The sequence below is a fragment of the Protopterus annectens genome, chromosome 3.part1 (assembly GCF_019279795.1).
Source record: "Protopterus annectens isolate FY-2018-M chromosome 3.part1, PAN1.0, whole genome shotgun sequence".
In the NCBI taxonomy this organism is placed as follows: Eukaryota; Metazoa; Chordata; order Ceratodontiformes; family Protopteridae; genus Protopterus; species Protopterus annectens.
This window is the reverse complement of record NC_056732.1, coordinates 580250811-580265375: the sequence shown is the minus strand read 5'-3', so window position 1 is coordinate 580265375 and position 14565 is coordinate 580250811. Positions and strand designations below refer to the sequence as shown.

The 14565-nt window shown below is 44.9% G+C and overlaps 1 protein-coding gene across 2 annotated transcripts in view; it reads right to left on the bottom strand.

Annotated features, from left to right (window-relative positions):
* Window positions 1–14565, bottom strand: part of ZBED4 (zinc finger BED-type containing 4) — a 457399-nt gene that overhangs the window by 47548 nt on the left and 395286 nt on the right. The gene's annotated exons all lie outside the window — the stretch shown is intronic.

Below are 14565 nucleotides of genomic sequence, written 5' to 3'. Positions count from 1 at the left end.
TTCCAAATGAATGAGAGGGCATCCACTTTCCAAGCTAGTGTGTGGTATGTCCTTGTGCAAAATTTCCATAGTTGGTAGTTTTGGGGGGGGGGGGGCAAACAGATCTATGTCTGGGCTCCCCCAATTTTGAGTTATCATTGTGAATCCATGATATTTCTGCTTAGTTCGTCTGCCAATGTATTTTTCTTTCCTGGCAGGAATTGTGCTTGTAGTTGAACTTGGTAGGTCAGTGCTGTGTTCCACAAGGTCATTGCTTGCCTGCATACGGGGTAGGAATGTGTGCCCCCTTGTTTATGTACCACATCACTGTGGTGTTGTCCGTCTTTATTAGAAGTTGTCCTGGATGTAGGAGGTCCTTAAAAGCTGTTAGGGCATTTTGTACAGCTAGCATATCTTTTTGATTGATGTGGAGATGCATTTGATCTGCAGACCATTTGCCCTGAATACACTGTCCAGCCATGTGTGCTCCCCAGGCATAATCCAATGCATCTGTTGTTATTGTTTGCCTGGCTGTGGGTAAGGTGAAAGGCTGACCCTTGTTGAGGTGACATGCCTGAGCCCACCATAGAAACTCCTGTTGAAGGCAGGGAATGACTGGTATTATTGTTTCCAAGCTGTGGCTGTGTTGAGTCCATACACTTTTCAGGTACCATTGTAATTTCCTCATATGCAGTTTGGCATATGGAATTAGTAGTATGCAAGATGCCATGAATCCCAAGGCCTGCAGAATTTTTCTTGCAGGGAGTTGGGTCTTTGTTGCCATCATTTTGAAGTATTGAGTCAGTTGTCCTTGCTTGTCTGGCATGAGATAAGCCATCTGGGCCGTTGTATTTAAGCTGGCACCCAGGAATATTATGTCTTGTGAGGGCACTAGTTTTGACTTCTTTTCGTTTGCGGTGTACCCTAGGCAACTTAGTAGTTTTTTTTTTTTTACAAACGCCAGATGTTTTAAAAGAATGTCCTTGCTTTCTGATTGAATAAGGCAGTCGTCCAGATATGGATATATTTGAATTCCTCTTTGTCTGCAGTATGCAATTACTGGTGCCAGGCATTTTGTGAAAACACTGGGCGTAGTAGATAAGTCAAAGGGCAGTGCAGAGAATTGGTAATGAGTTGAACCTGCTATAAATTGGACGTATCTTCTGCAATTTTGTCTGACAGGGACATGCAGGTATGCCTCCTTGAGGTCCAACGTTACTAGTCAAGCCTTCTTGCCCAGCATGGGAAGAAGTTGCTGTAGTGTGAGCATCTTGAACTTGGGTCCTTCCAGGTATGTGTTTAGAATTGAAAGGTCCAGAATGGGTCTCCAGGCTTTGTCCTTTCGGGGAACCAGAAGGAGTCTCGAGTAAAATCCTTGTCCTTGTTCCTGTGTAGGAACCTGTTGAATGGCTCTCATGTCCATGAGTGCTGTAATTTGTCTTTGAGCCTCTGCCCATTGATTTGGTGGCAGGTTTGGCATTCCTTTTATCCTTGGTAAAGTGTGAAAGTGGAACCTGTATCCTTGAGATACAATATTTAGGACCCATTTGTCTTTTGTGATGATGTGCCAATTGCCTGCAAAAAGTGCAAGTTTTCCTCCCAAGGGAGCTGCCAAGAGGGATTTGTTTGGCAGTCTGAGGGGTAAGTCATTGTGATTGTCTTCTGAAAGTTTGAGACCTGTCTTCTCCTCTTTTCTGGGTTGTGGCACCCCATTGTCGAGGCTTGTAAGAGCCTTGTGGCTGACCTCTGCCCCTTGGGCATCTGTATTTGCCCCTCTGTGGTCTGTAAAAAGTTGGAAAGGACCAGTTTTTGGTTGGCCAATTTCTGCTGAAACGAGGGGGTTGAACCTGTAAAAAATTCTTGACCGTCTGCATAGATTTTGCCTTATCCTCCATTTTCTTTAAAACCTCTTCTGCTTTCACACCAAATAAAACATCCTGCTGTAAAGGTGCATCCAATAACTTTGCTTTAACATGATCAGGTAAAGTTTGTTCTTTTAACCAAGCATGCCTATGAATGACAGACCCTGTTACTGCTGCTCTACAAGAAGCTTCCAAATGAATCAAATCCACATTGCAAAGTATGTTTTCCCACTTGTTCTGCTGCATGCAACAAATCTTGCATTTCCTTGTAATCAGGCTGCTCTGTATGTGTGACCATTTTTTGTTTTAATTGAGACATTAAATATTGTTGATATTTCAGCATGTGAAACTGGCAATTTAAGGGCCTCATAGCTAGAGTAGCTGAGGTATATACTTTCTTTCCCCATCTGTCTAGTGCTCTAGAATCCCTTTCAGAGGGTACAGGATTTTTAGCAATAGAGGCCTTAACCCCTTTGGGACCCTGGGAAATGGTTTCTGGGTCAGCAACAGGGCTTTTATATAGGAATTTGTGAGAGTCAGGGACTCTGTAGTATCTGTCTGGTTTGGCTGGTGCAGGAGGTAATGAATCTGGGTTAAGGCTAGATTCTGAATAAGCATCATCCACAATGTCCAACACAGGTGGAATAGCAAGGGGTCTGTGCTGGGGTAGTAAAAGGAACTCTCGGAGCCTTTTCTTAGAATCAGAGTAATCTTGGCCTTCCCAGTGGAAATGTTCCCTCATAGTATGTAAAGTTTCCCCAAAAGAGTAGTCTTCTGGGGGAGATGCTTAAGGAATACACTCTTCAGCATCAGAGTCTTCATAAGGGGGAAAAGAGTATTCCTGTTCCTCAGAAGAATCTGAGGAAATGGAAACCTGGTCAGACGAAGCGTAGTCTTCCTCCTGTCTAGGCCTTTTGTCAGGAGGGGGATGGGAACCCCTGATTAGGGTAATTAAGTCTTCAGCCATCTTAAGCATCTGTTTCTTAGGCATGGGGCCTTGTACTGGAGACTGCTGTACAGGCTTCCTTACTTTTAAATGAGTTTTCAGCTTTGCATAGGATTTTATAGTAAGTGCAGTCGGTCTAAAGACACCTTCAGCAACTGAAGGCCTTTCAACTACACCGGAATCCCCTTCAGCCATGGGGTCGGAAGGGCCTAAAGATAAAGGCTGTGGAGGCCCAGCAATCTCCGCTTGGGAGTCGGATGCAGCCTGGGGTTCTAAAATCAGCAGTCGTCAGGGGCTGCGTAGGCACCTCACTGAAAACCGGAGAACCGGCGACTGGCCTAGCAGAGGCCTCGGTATCTGGTTTGGGTCTAGCTGCCTGTCCTTATCTTTGCGCTTTTTATGCATCCCGGTCATCGGTTGCTCCGAAGGCATGGTGTAATTAAATTTTCTACCAAAATAATGTCGGGCGAAATCAAACTGACGTTTAATAGTTTGTTTGTTAAACCTAGCACAAACCCGACAACCTGTGACGTCGTGGTCTGGGCCTAGGCAAGGAATACAATAAGAATGAAAATCCTTATGAGGTATTTGCTTCCCACAAGAAATGCAATTATTAACTTTTTCTGACATTGGTCTGAGGCAAGAAAAGATTCCCCAACGGGGTACTTAGCTTTACTGAAGACTTCTGTTTGAAATTCGATTTGAAAATCTCAGGAGTCGGCTGACCGGCACTTGCGAACTGCTTCTGCTTCGGGCACCGCGCGGCAAGAAAGACTGAAGAAAATGGCGTTGGCTGCCTCTTTTATACCCCTGTCGCACTGACGTCAGGGAAGAAGCGACCACAACCGATGCCGAACCAAGACTTTGGAACGCAGGCAGGCTGCGGAACCGCATGACGGCAGATAACTCAAGTGTGATGACTGCAGCAGTGTAACACGATGAACATCAGTAGGGAGAGTACCAAAGCTTTAGTAGAAGCCTGGGAGGTAGGCTGGGGGAAGAGAGACAATGAGACCCTGCAAAATTGACCTGGCAAACCCAGCCCTGGCTCTAGAAATTAAGTCTAACTTGTAATGTTTGGTGAAAGTATGTACAGAAGACCAGATGGCTGCTTACAGAATGGAAGCATAGTCAATGCCCCTGAAAAAAGCTGCCGAAGAGGCAGCTGGTCTAGTAAAATGGGCTTTCACACTGGAATTCAATTATTTTCCATGAAAGAAATAGCAAAATGAGATAGCCTTAGAAATCCATTAGGCAACTGTCTGGTTTGACAGCACCTTGCCAAGGGCTCTAGGGTGAAAGGAGACAAAAATCTGGTCAGACTTTCTAATGGATTTGGTCATCTCCGGATAATACCTCAGTTGTCTATGAACATCCAGGGAATGTAAAGTCATTTCTGAGTAGTTCCGATGTGGAGGGAAAAAAAACAGGTAGATTAATGGTCTGATTCAAGGAGAGCTCATTAACCACCACTGGCATGAAGGAAGGACTGGTCCTGAGGGAGACCCTATCTCTACGGAAGATAAGGTATGGAGATACGAGCTTGGATTTCAGCGACCCTCCTGGCAGAAGTAAGGACCACCAGCAAAAAGTACAGTTTTGTACCTACCATAAATGTAGATGTTCGAGGATTCCATTGCTGCAGTCCTAACAATTGGGTATAGTCCGCATCCAGTCGGCCCGAATACCAGAGTATAAGGCTGACGTCGGTCATGGCGCATTAGACTGACGTCAGTACGTCAGGGTACTAATGCGCATGACCGGCGTCCTATCCCCAGTCTTTTCTTGCCCCAGATGTCAGAAGACCCTAAAAAGACAAGGCCCAAAAAACCTGCACCAAAACATGAACAATATATACAAAAATAGAAGCAGGTAAACTCACCTACACTACCACCCCTAAACACAGAGGGGAAGGAGGGAGGGTAAATTGGACTGCAGCAATGGAATCCTCGAACATCTACATTTATGGTAGGTACAAAACTGTACTATGTTCTTCGTCTTCCATTGCTGCAGTCCTAACAATTGGGTAGAATCCCAAAGCAGAGGTAAGGGAGGCTGGCAAATCATAAAGAAGCAGGAGCTGACAACATGCCTTGCAAAACAGCTGTGGCAAAACCAGCCCTAGACTTAGAGTAGATAGGAAGGTGATAATGCTTAGAGAAAGTATGCACTGAACTCCAAGTAGCTGCTTCCAAAATATCCTTAGTTGCCACCCCGTAGAAATGCTGTTGAAGTGGCAGTAGCCCTAGTGGAATGAGGCCTAATCCCAGCTGGAACCTCCTTGCCATGATGGGAATAACAAAATGCAATGCAAAAGCCAATCCACCTAGAAATAGTTTGTTTTGACACAGGCTTGCCCTGCGAACTCAAAGCAAAAGAAACAAACAACTGCTGAGACTGTCTAAAATCCTTAGTCCTGCTTAAGTAATAACGCAATTGCCTGTGTACATCTAAAGTATGCAAAATCTTTTCCCCTTTATTTTGGGGGTCTGCATAAAAGTAGGCAAATGAATAGTCTGGTTTAAAGCCACACTAGAAACCACCTTAGGCATAAAGGAAGGATTAGTACGTAATGATACCCTATCCTTATGGAAAATCAAGAAGGGCTCGACTGCCATAAGGGCCTGCAACTCAGACACCCTTCTTGCAGAAGTAATAGCCAACAAAAAAGCAGTCTTCCATGACAAATATTTCAAATCAGCAGTAGCCGCAGGCTCAAAAGGTTGTAGAGTAAGTTTTTCCAACACAAAATTGAGATCCCAAGCAGGAGTAGGAGCTCTACGTGGGGGTCTTATATTCTTTGCCCCTCTAAGAAACTGCTTGAACAAAGGATGTGAAAACAAAGGTGGGTCACAATCATAGTGAGCTGAAATTGCTGCAGCATGAATCTTAATAGAAGAGAAGGACAACCCTTTGTCCAATAGCTCGGTAAGATATTGAAGAGCCACACTCAAATTAGGCTCAGAAATCTCCAAATTCCTTGCAGCACTCCAAAATAAAAATCTCTTCCATTTTGCTGCGTACACTCTCCTTGTACTAGGTCGTCTAGCTTCCATAATCACATTCAAAACTTGTTGAGGAAGTTGAGACCTGCTGTGTTTCAACACAGAATATGCCAGGCTGTTAGATGAAGAGAGTGAAGCTTGACATTGAGCAGATGACCGTCCTCTTGAGATAACAGATGAGGAATCAGAGGTAAAGGCCATGGAGGCTTCTGTACCAGACTCCGTAGTAGTGGGTACCAGTGTCGCCGAGGCCAATCTGGAGCTATCAAAATCATCCTTGGCCTGTCTTGTCTGACCTTTAATAGTACCTTTGGAAGAAGAGGCAGAGGTGGAAAGGCATACACATGAAGATTTTCCCAACTGAAAGACAGAGCATCCACTTTCCAAGCTGTGTGATGAAACCCCTTTGTGCAATACTTTGGCAGCTGGTGGTTTAGTGGAGAAGCGAACAGATCTATGTCTGGAGTTCCCCATGACACTGTCAATGTCTGAAATACATGAAGATCCAGTTTCCACTCGTGGGGATCCATGATTTGTCTGCTTAACACATCTGCTAAGGAGTTCTGTGCTCCTGGCAGAAACCTTGCCTGAAGAGTTAGTTGCAAGCTTAGCGCAATCTCCCATAAAATCATTGCTTGCCTGCATAGAGGATAAGAATGTGTTCCCCTTGCTTGTTGATGTACCACATGACAGTTGTGTTGTCTGTTAGAATCAACACCTGTCCTGGAAGAAGTAACTCTTTGAAAGCCAGTAAAGCGAACTGGACTGCTAACATCTCCTTCATGTTGATATGTAGATGCTGTAGTCTGGCAGGCCACTTGTCTTGTATCCACTTTCCATTTAGATGAGCTCCCCAAGCAATGTCCGAGGCATCTGTCGTTAAAATCTGACTCGCCTCTGGCCGGGTCACAGAGAGTCCCTTGTTTAGGTGACATTCCTGAGCCCACCACAAAAATTCCCTGTGAAGGCAAGGTATTATGGGAATGACAGTGTCTAAATCCTGGCAGTGCTGTGTCCATACATTTTTGAGATACCATTGTAACTTCCTCATATGCAGTTTGGCATTGGGAAGCACCAGAATACAAGATGCCATGAACCCTAATGCTTGAAGGACTGTCTCTGCAGTCAGCACGGACTGATGAGATAGATGATGGAAGTAAAGTGATAGACTCATTTGTTTGTCCGGGGTTAAAAAGGCCATCTGGGCTGCTGTATTCAGTCTCACACCCAGAAAGCACATGTCTTGAGAGGGTACTAGACTGGACTTTATTTCGTTCACAGAATACCCTAGGCATCTTAGCACTGCTATAACATATTCCAGATGCTGTAGAAGGTCTTCCTTTTCTTGAGCCAGAATCAGGCAGTCGTCTAAGTAAGGATAGATTTGAATTCCTTGTAGCCTGAAGTAAGCTATCACTGGAGCCAGAACCTTGGTGAATACTCTGGGCGCAGTAGATAAGCCAAAGGGCAATGCAGAGAACTGATAATGAGAACCTCCAGCTCGAAACCGCAGATACTTCCTGCAACTTAGATTGATAGGCACATGAAGGTAAGCTTCCTTGAGATCTAAAGTTACCATCCAGTGATCTTTGCCCAGCAGAGGTAAAAGCTGTTGTAACGTCAACATCTTGAACTTGGGAATGTCCAGATAAGTGTTGAGGAGAGATAAATCTAAAATTGGTCTCCACGTGTTCCCCTTCTTTGGTACTAGGAACATGCGGGAATAAAATCCTAGGCCCCTTTCTGATACAGGGACTGGCTGAATGGCCCCCATTTTGAGTAACTGAGAAACTTGTTTGTGAGCCTCTTTTCTTTGTGGAGGAGGAACGTCTGGCATGCCTTTGAAAGGGGGCATTGCATGGAAATAAAACCTGTAACCGTGGTGAATAATGTCCAACACCCATCTGTCTTGAGTAATTAAATCCCAATTTTCTTTGAAACTGCTTCCACAGGCGAACCAAACAACACATCAGACTGTAAAGGTGCATCCAAAATCCTTGTCTTAACATGCTCAGCCAAATTTTGATCCCTTAACCAGGCATGCCTGCGAAGAACCGAACTAGTGGCAGCCACCCTCGAGGAGGCCTGCACAGCATCAAAGCCACATTGCAAAGAATGCTTGCCCACTTGTTCAGACACATAAACCAAATCCAGCAACTCTTTACACTCAATACCTTCCGCCAAAGCATCCACCTTAGACTTCAATTGAGAAAGGAGATAATTTTGATATTTCAGCATGTGGAACTGACAATTCAATGCTCTCATGGCTAGAGTGGAAGAAGTATACAGTTTCTTACCCCACCTATCCAAAGCCCTAGCCTCCTTGTCAGTGGGAACAGGATTTCTAACCACAGAGGCTTTAACACCTTTAGGCCCCTGAGAAACAGTTTCTGGGTCCGCCCTAGGACTCTTAAACAAATACTTATGAGCTTGGGCACCCTATAGTACCTATCAGGTTTAACAGGAGCAGGAGGCAAAGAATCAGGGTTCAGGAAGCCTCTGCAAAACATCTTCCACCACAGTCAACACAGGAGGTATAGCTAAGGGCCTATGCTGGGGTAAAACAAGAATTCCCTAAGCCTCTTCCTGGAATCAGAGTAATCCTGGCCTTCCCATTTAAAGTGCTCCCTCATGGAATGCAGAGTCTCTGAAAATGAAAAATCCTCAGGAGGAGAAGTCAAGGAGTGGCATCATCCACATCAGAATCAGAATAAGGAGGATACTCCTGTAAATCATCCAGAGGACTCAGAAGCCTCTGAACCTTGTTCAAAACTGGCAAACTCGGCTCCACCCTAGGCTTCTTAGCAGGAGGGCCCATAGAACCTCTAATCATAGTAATCAAATCTGCTGCCATTTTAAGCATATGTTTCTTAGGTACAGAACCGAAAACTAGGAGAAGCCCCACTGAAGCTGAAATTGGCCTACCTCTAAAAGAAGCTTTAGCAACAGAAGGAGAGGCTCTAACTAGAATAGGCACCTGAGAAGCCCCTTCAGCCTGGCCTGCCTCCTGAGATGGGACATCCTGTAACAGTAAAGTTTCTGCCGGAGACTCCATAGAAACTCCTGGCAAAACCTCTGGCTCCACTGAGCCTCCTAAAGAACCGACGTCCGGGACTGCCGGTACTTCAACCCTAGGCTTCGCTGTTTTGTCCTTGCGCTTCTTGGACGAAGCGGGCCGGAGCATCCCTCGGCATTTTATAATTGCAACGTTTCCCAAACACTAACCTGGCACAGTCTAACCTCCTCTTAATAGTGCGTTTGTTAAACCTAGCACAAGAGCGGCAACCAACAACGTCGTGCTCAGGCCCTAAACAAGGTATACACAAAGTATGGAAATCCTTATGCGGTATCTGTTTCCCACAAGAAATACAGTTATTCACTTTTTCTGACATCCGGTTAAATACTGAGGCAAGAAAAAACCAAAATGTTCCCCAACGGGGTACTTAGCCAACTCTGATTCGGTCTGAAACTCCGGTTTCGGAAATATCTCAGAACGCCAACCTGCACTCGCAAAACTGCTTCTGCATCGGACCACGCGGCAAAAAAGACTGAGGATAGGACGCCGGTCATGCGCATTAGTACCCTGACGTACTGACGTCAGTCTAATGCGCCATGACCGACGTCAGCCTTATACTCTGGTATTCGGGCCGACTGGATGCGGACTATACCCAATTGTTAGGACTGCAGCAATGGAAGACGAAGAACATCTGTTAGATCCCAGGATGGAGGAATAGGCTTATGAGGAGGTCTGATATGGAGGACCCCCTTTAAGAAGAGTTTTACTTCTAGCCTGGATGCCAAAGGGGATACTAAAGGGAGACAAGCAGAGATGGCTGACAAATGCACTTTTACAGAAAAGTAAGTCAGTCCTGAATGTAGCAACTCACATAAATAAGAAAGGACCACAGGTACTGTACAAGTAAGTACAACTACTGTACACGCGTGTAAGTATAGGTACAGGCAAGTAATAGGTCCTGTTTGTTCATGAGACACCACTCGGAGAATCGTTTTCATTTAGATAAGTAATGTCTCCTTGTATTAGGTTTCCTGGCCTACTGCAGGACAGAGTACGTCCTCTGAATTCAGGTGTCAAAAGGGGATCAAAATTCACCCATAAAGTCAGTTTGAGGTTGAGCAACTGAGGGTGGATGAGAGTTCTCCTGTCTTGTGTGAGTAGGTTGAATTGGTGAGGTAACCTGTGGTGATTGCCCCTGGCTAATAAAATAGGAGAAACCAATGCTGCCTTGGACAAAAGGGGGTCACCAGCAGGATTTTGGCTTGTCCCTCTGAATCTTCAGAAGGACTTCCTGAATATTGTGAAAGGGGGGGGGGGCATGAAGAAACATTCCTGCCCATGAAAAAGAAAAGGTGTCCACCTTCCAAGCCTCTGGATGCGGAGTGCTCGTGTAAAACGGAGGCATCTGTCTGTTCTGGGAGGGGACAAACAGATCTGTCTGTGGAATACCCCACACCTATGAATAAGATCCAAAAACACCTCCCTATGATGCATCCATTTGTGAGAGGGTGCTATGGTTCTGCTGAGGGTGTCTGCCATCATATTCTCTGCCGAGGGAACATACAGAGCTTGCAGGTGTATGCCCTTCGCCGCTAGGGACCAAATTTGAATTGTTGAGGTGCAGCGTGGATAAGACCATGTCCCTCCCTGCTTGTTGACATAACCACGGAACAGTCATATTGTCTGTGATTACCTTGAAGGTTGCCTGGCAGGAGAATCTGTTGGAAGGCCTGCAGTGCCAAGAGAAGGACCCTCAGTTCTTTTATTATTTATTTTACATTTGTTGACCGGGAGTGTCTGACTGAGCTCAATCCCTTTTTCAGTGGAGGCCCGGGGAGAAAAGCTCCAAGATGTACATATAAACTATAATATAGAAATAAGAGACACTTAACATTAGAATAACACAAGGAATATTTAGGAGGCTACAATCATCAATACAGTAATTGTCAAATTATACAGTACTAATGTCAAACGGAATGAGCAACAGTTAAGCATGGGAAGTAAGTAGTACTGGTTTGATAAGTATATGGTAATCTGGAGTTCTAAGGGCAGAGTATAGCTTAAGTTTAGGAGTTTATTAGATAGTATAGGAAGTAAGTTATTCATGCTGCGTATTGGTAAATCAGTACTAAGTAGGTTGTTTATATTGATGCGTTCCCTTTTTCTCTGGGAGGACCACTCCCCCTGAACTTTGTTCTGGCTGTTGCTGCTGACCAGAATGGCTCCCCAACCCATATCTGATGCATCTATGTAGAGGTGTAGTGTAGGAGGAAGGATCTACAGGGGTATCCCCTAAATGAGGGTGATGTATGAAATCTACCATAATCGTTCCTTTTTCAAGCATGGCAGAAGAGGGAGTGTAACATCCAGAGAATGGGTTTGTTGGCTCCACAAATTCCTCAAGACCCACGGGAATTTCCTCATATGCAGCCTGGCAAAGGGAAGCATGGGAATCAAGGAGGCCATGTGACCCAGGACCCTCAGAAATTCCCTGGCTGAGATGGCTGGGAGAGGAAGGAGAGACTGGAAGTAGTGGGTGAAGGTTTCCATCTTCTGGCAGGGGATAAAGGGTGACATCATGTCCGTCCTTATCATGCATCCCAAGAACACAAGGTCTTGACTTGGTGTAATTTGGGATTTTTGTTGATTCACTGTGAAACCTAGGTCCTCCGAGATCCTGCACACCATGTGTAAGTGATGGGATAGGGAGTGAGACTCCTGGTGCAGGATTAGCAGGTCATCTAGGTAGGGGTGGATTTGTATACCTTGCATACTGCAATGGACGATAAAGTACAGTTGTGTACACCTACCATAAATGTAGATGTTAGAGTGTCTTCACTGTTGCAGTCATAACTGTAGTGTGATCCTGCCGGCAGGCAGCCCTAGGTCGGCCAGAATTCCAAAGTCTGGGTCCGGCGTCGGCTGTACCAGCAAGTACCCTGACGTCAGAACGCAGAAGTATAAAGCTGACAGCCGACGCCATCTTCTCCAGCCTTTCTTGCCCCAGATGTCAGAAGCCCCCAAAAAACAAACCAAAAGGTGTCTAAAAAGGAACACAAATACACCACAAAAGAAGTGGAACAGAAAACAAGCAAAAATAAGAGGGGACTGGTGGGAGGGAAACACCGACTGCAACAGTGAAGACACTCTAACATCTACATTTATGGTAGGTGTACACAACTGTACTATGTTCTTCATGTTTCACTGCTGCAGTCATAACTGTAGGGTAGAATCCCAAAGCTGTGAATGAGGGAGGAGGTTATGCAGAAGAAGGGGCAGCTAGAAGACCCTGCAAAACAGCAGAGGCAAAGCCTGCCCTAGACTTAGAATACAAAGGGAGATTATAGTGCTTAGAGAAAGTATGCACTGAACTCCAAGTGGCAGCTTCCAAAATGTCCTTGGTAGGAACTCCTCTGAGAAAAGCTGCTGAAGTGGCAGCTGCTCTAGTAGAATGACTTCTAACAGTACCTGGAATCTGTTTCCCATAGTGAGAGTAACAAAACCTTATTCCATGAGCAATCCATTTGGAAATAGTTTGTTTAGAAATAGCCTTACCTCGAAAACAGGAGGCATAAGAGATAAGCAATTGATCAGATTTTCTGAAATCTTTAGTCTTGTCCAGGTAAAATCGTAGTTGCCTGTGTACGTCCAATGAATGTAAGATCCTTTCCCCTTTATTTTGAGGATTTGGAAAGAAGGTAGGAAGGTGAATAGTCTGATTTAGAGCCACTTTAGAAATCACCTTAGGCATAAATGTAGGATTTGTCCTCAAGGAAACTCTGTCTTGGTGGAAGATAATGTATGGTTCCACAGCCATGAGAGCTTGCAACTCTGAAACCCTTCTGGCAGAAGTCAATGCCAATAAGATAGCTGTCTTCCAGGATAAGAACTTGATATCCGAAGCCGCAGCAGGCTCAAAAGGAGGCAAAGTAAGTTTCTCCAAAACATAATTAAGATCCCAAGCAGGAACAGGAGGAGTTCTGGGAGGTCTTAAATTCTTAGCTCCTCTCAAAAATTGTCTCACCAGCTGGTGAGAAAAAATGGAGGATCAGTATTAAAATGAGCCGAGATAGCAGAAGCATGAATTTTGATGGAGGAAAAGGAAAGGCCTTTAAGCAGAAGGTCTGAGAGGTAAAGTAAAATGGAGAAAATATTAGGCAAAAGAGGATCAAAACCTCGATCCTGCATCCAAATACAAAATTTTTTCCATTTTGAAGCATAAGATTTTCTAGTGCTAGGCCGCCTAGCTTCGAAAAGAACATCCAAAACTTGTTTGGGAAGAGAAGGAATCAAAGGCCCTTGAAGAGCCAAGCTGCTAGGCAAAGAGTCTTGATTTGAGAGTGTTGCATCTGACCCTGATGCTGGGACAGAAGAGAAGGGATCAGAGGAAGAATCCAAGGAGGTTCCAAGAATAGGTGTTTTAAAGTTGGATACCAAAACTGCCGAGGCCAATTTGGAGCTATCAAAATGATAGTCTTGGGCTTGTCCTGTTTTATTTTCAGTAACACCCGAGGTGGAAGAGGAGGGAAGGCATATCCCGAAAGATTCCTCCAGCTGAATGACAGGGCATCCACTTTCCAAGCTGTTATGTGGAAGGACCTGGTGCAAAAGAGAGACAACTGATGATTGAGATGGGATGCAAACAGATCTGAGGACAACCCCAAACTGCAGTTATTCTGTTGAATAAGTTGGGGTCCAACATCCATTCGTGAGGATCCAAAAGATTTATGCTTAGGTTGTCTGCTAAGAGGTTCTGATTTCCTGGGATGAACTGAGCTTGAAGATGCAGATTCAGATTTAGAGCTGTGTCCCATAAATTCATGGCCAGTCTGCAAAGGGGGTAAGAGTGAGAGCCCCCTTGCTTGTTTATGTACCACATGACTGTGGTATTGTCTGTACGAATCAGAAGAGGTCCTGGTTTCAAAAGAGTCTGGAATGCTAGGAGAGCATTTTGGACTGCCAACATTTCCTTCAAGTTGATGTGCCAGAGTAGTTGCTTCTTTGTCCAAGAGCCCTGCTGGCCAATGTCTAGAAAATGAGCTCCCCAAGCATAATCCGAAGCGTCCGTGGTTATGATCTGAGAAGGTTGAGGCAGACGGAAGTGATTCCCTTCGTTCAAAGCACAAGCCCTGGACCACCAAAGGAGCTCCTTTTGGTGGCAGGGAATCAGTGGAATCATTGTGTCTAGACTGTGGTAATGCTGAGACCATACACTCTTTAGGTATCATTGAAGTTTTCTCATATGAAGCCTTGCATTTGGAATCAACAAGATGCAAGAAGCCATGTAGCCCAAAGCCTGCAGGAATTTCCTTGCATTGAGCTGAGGTAAAGTTGCCAAGGTTTTGAAAATTGAGGCCAGCTATAATTGTTTTTCTGGAGTGAGGAAGGCCCTTTTTGCAAGCTTGTGTTTAGATGAGCTCCCAAAAAAATCATTTGCTGAGAAGGGATCAAATGTGACTTTTTTGTGTTCACTGAAAATCCGAGTAGTAGGAGAAGACGTTGAACAAAATCCAGATGTTGAAGTAAAAGGTCTTTGCTGTCCGCCTGAATAAGGCAGTCGTCCAGATAGGGGTAAATTTGAATCCCCTGGAGTCTGCAATAAGCTACTACTGGAGCCAGACACTTGGTAAAGACTCTGGGCGCAGTAGATAAACCAAAGGGCAGTACAGAGAATTGAAAGTGCCTCGAACCTGCCTTGAATCTGAGGTATTTTCTGCGTTCCTGCCTGATGGGAATGTGTAAGTAGGCTTCCTTTAA